Raw genomic sequence first — 6,000 nt, 5'->3', positions numbered from 1 at the left:
CCCCCCCAGCTGTAGGGTGGCTGAGTGGGAGGAGGCAGGCAGACAGGGAGGCCCCACGGTGTGCCCCGCCCCTATGGGTGGCTCGCGCCACCCCAGGCACCCGAGTGGCTTCCCCAAGTAAGGCTGTGTGAGTCTCCCCCGTCTGAAATCCTAGAGAGCCAGTTGCAGGCAGAGTAGACAATACACAGCTGGATGGCAGCCTTTCCTATAGAAGAGTAAGAATTCTTTCAGCTAAAGCAAAGCAAGGTGCTGCCGCATCAGCCTGGCAGCGACTGCATAATAACAAAACAAGGAAAAATGGATTTCCATGGCCTGATGAAAGCTTTATGGCTTTGTGGCTTTTGCAGTTCTTTATACAATGCATTCAGCTAATAACTTCTCTCTCCAAGACAGTAAAACATTTTTTTGCAGCACCAAATCAAATGGTACATAATAGCCACTGCACAGAAATGTTGTCTCCAACCTGTCTCATCTACACTTGGTTTCTGTGGGTTTTTTTTGTTTTGGTGCAGGTATGTGTTTACCGTCTTCTTCTTTGCTTCTTCCCCTGGAATTATTCCTCCTAGTGAACTGCCGTTCCATACCAGCCACCTGCTATCCCAGTATGAGACCATAGTACCTGGCAACTCCATCTGTAATGAAAGCTTGCCCAAAATGCCAGCTGATGGTCAAAGCCTAAAAGGTCCTACAGTGTGTGTGTGTGTGTGTGTGTGTGTGTGTGTGTGTGTGTGTGTGTAAACAGTACCTGATATAGACCTGATATTGATCAGCAGCAACCCCCTGCAGTTTCACCATGTATCTGTTTATACATGTTTTTATCCTGCTTAATACAGCAACAAAACTCACCTAAACTCTACCTCTCTTTCAAATCAGAACCAGTGAAGGCCGTGAAGGTCCTGTGTGAGTGTCTGGAGGCAGTTTGAGGATGGATGGCAGCTAACAGATTGAGGTTGAATCCTGACAAGACAGAAGTACTGTTCTTGGGGGACAGAGGGCGGGCTGGTGTGGAGGACTCCCTGGTCCTGAATGGGGCAACTGTGCCCCTGAAGGAGCAGGTGCACAGCCTGGGAGTCATTTTGGACTCACAGCTGTCCATGGAGGCGCAGGTCAATTCTGTATCAGGGCAGCTGTCTACAAGCTCCACCTGGTACGCAGGCTAAGACCCTACCTGCCCGCGGACTGTCTCGCCAGAGTGGTGCATGCTCTGGTTATCTCCCGCTTGGACTACTGCAATGCGCTCTACGTGGGGCTACCTTTGAAGGTGACCCAGAAACTACAACTAATCTAGAATGCAGCAGCTAGACTGGTGACTGGGAGTGGCCACCAAGATCACATAACACCAGTCCTGAAAGACCTACATTGGCTCCCAGTACGTTTCCGAGCACAATTCCAAGTGTTGGTGCTGACCTTTAAAGCCCTAAACAGCCTCGGTCCAGTATACCTGAAGGAGAGTCTCCACCCCCATCGTTCTGAGGTCCAGCGCCGAGGGCCTTCTGGTGGTTCCCTCACTGCGAGAAGCCAAGTTACAGGGCACCAGGCAGAGGGCCTTCTTGGTAGTGGCACCCGACCTGTGAAACTCTCTCCCACCGGATGTCAAAGAGAAAAACAACTACCAGACTTTTAGAAGACATCTGAAGGCAGCCCTGTTTAGGGAAGCTTTTAATGTTTGATGCATTACTGCATTTTAATATTTTGTTGGAAGCTGCCCAGAGTGGTTGGGGAAGCCCAGTCAGATGGGCGGGGTATGAAGAATAAATTATTATTATTATTATTATTATTATTATTATTATTATTATTATTATTAAATGCATCCTTCAAGCCATCGAGCCCACTCGGGCCTCTAGTGACAGCTGTGGAATTCAATGCAGTAATTTCAGTCAGAGCATCCATGACAGATGACCATCCAACCTCCATGAAGGAGAGTCCACCAACTCCCAAGGAAAACCGTTCCACAGTCAAACAGCTCTTATTGTCCGAAAGTTCTTCCTGATGTGGAATCAGAATCTCCTTTCTTGTAACTTGAAGCCATTGGTTCGAATCCTACCCTCCAGAGCAGGAGAAAACCAGCTTGCTCCCTCTTCCATGTGATAGCCCTTGAGATATTTGAAGACAGCTATCATATACCATGGTGTGCTAAGTAACCAAACGAGAAATAACTTAGATTATCTGTTTTATTTATGTACTGTATTGATTGGATTAGAATGTCTATATTGCCAGCAATATTGGGGGGAGGGGCGGGAACGGCATAAAATAAAAAATAAAACTGAATTCCTTAAACAAGTACAAAGTATGTCACAGATCAGCAGATCTACTTAATACATCAGTGTAGCTGGATCACCCCTCAGGGGAAGCCTGTGTGTCTCTGCTGCAACTCCCACAAGTGAAGAGAGAGCACATAATGTAGTCCTTGCATAAATTCCCTGTTTATATAGCTGCTGCACAGCCTCTCAGCCCCAAGTAGCCACTGGCCTCCCCACTTTAGGTATTAATAATGCATTTAGTGCAATGTGATAAGGATCGGGAGCCAAGCCCATTAGTGTCTTTCGCAAAGCTCCCTGCGACGATTACCCGTTTTGTATTCCTGTCTGTTCTGGAGGTGCTGTTGCATAACATTCTCTTCCTGGCTTCCCTCTGTTCTAAAATTGCTTTTGTTCCCTCTCTGTTCGAGGGAAAGCTCTGCGCTGCGTCTCTTTCCTTGAGGGATTCCTTCCCGTGCTGATTTGTATTTTGCACAGCGCCGCTCTTTCGCTTAACTGCATGGATCCTATGCGCAAGCTGTAATTCCCACAAGGGAAGAAAAGGCAGAGGGTGTTTCTAGACTTGTCATTCTTTCCGAGTGAGATAACAGCAAGTTCAGGTTACACAAGGATGATCTGGCTCTCTTGCACAAGAAATGCATCCCCACTCCCCCAAGATGAGAGTATTTTATGATAAGTAAAGTCTGGGAAAAGTCTGTCAAATGTGTCACATCTGACAAATGTATGAAACGATCGTACATTTAAAGCACTCTTATCCAACAAAGGTCCGTATACTTAAGGTCCGTATAGTTAAAGCTATGGGTTTTCCCAGTAGTGATGTATGGAAGTGAGAGCTGGGTCATAAAGAAGGCTGATCACCGAAAAATGGATGCTTTTGAATTCTGGTGCTGGAGGAGACTCTTGAGAGTCCCATGGAATGCAAGAAGATCAAACCTCTCCATTCTTAAGGCAATCAGCCCTGAGTGCTCACTGGAAGGACAGATCCTGAAGCTGAGGCTCCAATACTTTGGCCACCTCATGAGAAGAGAAGACTCCCTGGAAAAGACCCTGAAGTTGGGAAAGATGGAGGGCACAAGGAGAAGGGGATGACAGAGGACGAGATGGTTGGACAGTGTTCTCGAAGCTACCAGCATGAGTTTGACCAAACTGCGGGAGGCAGTGGAAGACAGGAGTGCCTGGCATGCTCTGGTCCATGGGGTCATGAAGAGTCGGACACGACTAAACAACTAAACAACAACAACAACAAATCCACTTTAAGAGTCATGGCTTCCCCCAAAGACTCCTGTGAACTGTAGCTTGTTAAGGGAGACTGAGGATTTTGCTACATTAGTCAAAATGCAGCGTTATAAGTGCGTTATAACACGGTGACCCCAGAGGGCGCTGTAGAGCTGAAATCACAACTCAATGATATTTTCAATTGTGAGCTTTACAACGGGTTTTCACAGAGCGTATTCAGAGCGTTTTTTTATAGCTGTGTAGATATAGCCTCACACTAAAGAGAAAGAGGCATGATGGATAGCTCAGCTGGTAGAGCATGAGGCTTTTAATCTTAGGGTTGTGAGTTCGAACCTCACTTTGGACAGAAGATTCCTATATTGCAGGGGGTTGGATCAGAGAATCCTCCTGGTCCCTTTCAACTCTACAATCCTGTGATTCTGTGAGGTAAGAGTTGTTAGGAAGCCTGTAACAAACTGCAGTTCCCAAGATTCTTTGAGAGAAGCCTGACTGTTGAACTGAAACAAGAATGCTTTAAATACTGTATTTCTCGCTCTATAAGACGCACCAGACCATAAGACGCACCTAGCTTTTGGAGGAGGAAAACAAGAATAAAAATATTCTGAATCCCAGAAGCCAGAACAGCAAGAGGGATAACTGTGCAGTGATCCCTCTTGCTGTTCTAGCTTCTGGGATAGCCGCGTGAAGCCTCTTGAGGGCAGCCGGATGAAGGCTCCCCCTGCCCTGAAGAGGCTTCGCATGGCTAAGCCAGGAGCTAGAACAGCAAGAGGGAGCACTGCGCAGTGATCCCTCTTGCTGTTCTGGCTTCTGGGATAGCTGCGCAGCCTGCATTCGCTCCATAAGGCGCACACACTTTCCCCCTTACTTTTTAGGAGGGAAAAAGTGTCTTATAGAGCGAAAAATACGGTATACATGGTGGGTTTGCTCACCATGAAGGACCAAACTACACCAAGTCTAGGGAAGCTTCAAATAACAATGCAGGGAGCATGGCGTAGACAACAATGCACTAATTACTTTATTAGCTAAGCTTTGCAGGGATGCTGTCTGTGCAGATGCAGAATGTTCTTCTGTGCCTTTGTGGACTTCCAATTTCCCCTGCTCCATTTAAGCATGGACTCTTAATAATAAAATGTGCCTCTTTCATCAATATTAAACACACATAAAAGATCCAAGGAACTAATTAAGGTATGTACTAGACTGCAGCCCTTTCCCTAAGGACCACAATGCTTCCTAGATATTATCCTGGTAATTTGTAGAACAACCTTGTCATGTAGGCCTGTATGATTTATCGCTGTACTTTATATAGATTTGTGCAGTGCATTGTTATATACTGTATGCTGTGGCCCCGATCCAAAAGGTGTTCATGCAGCAGCCGGGGCAGTGCACACAGGATGAGGATGGCCTAGCCATAAAGAAAAATAAGTTTTCGCCTCCAGGATTTTGTTTCACATCTTGTGAAGCATCAAAGAAGAAGAAGAGTTTGGATTTGATATCCCGCTTTATCACTACCCTAAGGAGTCTCAAAGCAGCTAACAATCTCCTTTCCCTTCCTCCCCCACAACAAACACTCTGTGAGGTGAGTGAGGATGAGAGACTTCAAAGAAGTATGACTAGCCCAAGGTCACCCAGCAGCTGCATGTGGAGGAGCGGAGACGTGAACCCAGTTCACCAGATTACGTGTCCACTGCTCTTAACCACTACACCACACTGGCTCTGTAGACAAAGAGAAACATGGCAAAGTTATGAATGAAAATGGTACCTAGAAAAAGGGGGAACCTAGCTTAAGAAGTTACAAAAAGTAGCACTAAATGGGAGGAAAATGTGTTATTTCTTAAATTGAGGGAATCTGCAACAACAGTGCCAGCCTATAGACACTCATGCAGAAGTAAGGCCCATTAAGTTCAATGGGACTTACTCCCAGAAAAGTATGTCTTAGATTGCAGCCTTAGAACAGGATGAAGAGTCTTTTTGGAAGAATTTTTGGAAGGATTATGCTTGTGGTTTGTGGCTTTGCTAACTTAGAATTGCTAACAGACATACCTAGAGTATTGGACTGGAATCTAGGAGACCAGGGTTCAAATGTGCACTCAGCCATGAAGAAGTTCATTGGGCGATCTTGGGCAGCCAGTGCCTCTCCTATTCTACCTCACAGGGTTGTTGTGGAGATAAAATGTAGAGGGGGGGCTGTGTGGGCCACTTTGATCTCCTTGGAGAGGAAAGGTGGTGAATAAAAAAATAAATATTTGGTCATGAAAATATACTATGGTTTCAATGTGATTTATAAGTTATGGTTTTTGTCTGTAAACAATTTTAAAACAAGCAAACCAACGACTCTCTCTCTCTCTCTCTCTCTCTCTCTCTCTCTCTCTCTCTCTCTCTCTCTTTCTGTTTCTCCTAATTGTCATCATGCCCTAATTTTCCCATGCAAAGAGAATCTTGAAATCCTCAACCAGAAAAGCATATTGTCGTGGGCTTGGTGACTGATTAACTGTGAGTGGGATTATCA

General features: G+C 45.7%; 1 non-coding gene across 1 annotated transcript; it reads left to right on the top strand.

The window, feature by feature from the left end:
* The first annotated feature begins 3,768 nt into the window (after positions 1 to 3,768).
* Positions 3,769 to 3,840, top strand: TRNAK-UUU (transfer RNA lysine (anticodon UUU)). The gene has a single exon. It is a non-coding gene; the product is annotated as a tRNA-Lys (tRNA).
* Positions 3,841 to 6,000: the final 2,160 nt, after the last annotated feature.

Source organism: Podarcis raffonei, chromosome 3 (genome assembly GCF_027172205.1).
Source record: "Podarcis raffonei isolate rPodRaf1 chromosome 3, rPodRaf1.pri, whole genome shotgun sequence".
In the NCBI taxonomy this organism is placed as follows: Eukaryota; Metazoa; Chordata; class Lepidosauria; order Squamata; family Lacertidae; genus Podarcis; species Podarcis raffonei.
The sequence above is the reverse complement of the archived record's forward strand: the minus strand, read 5'-3'. Positions and strand labels throughout refer to the sequence as shown.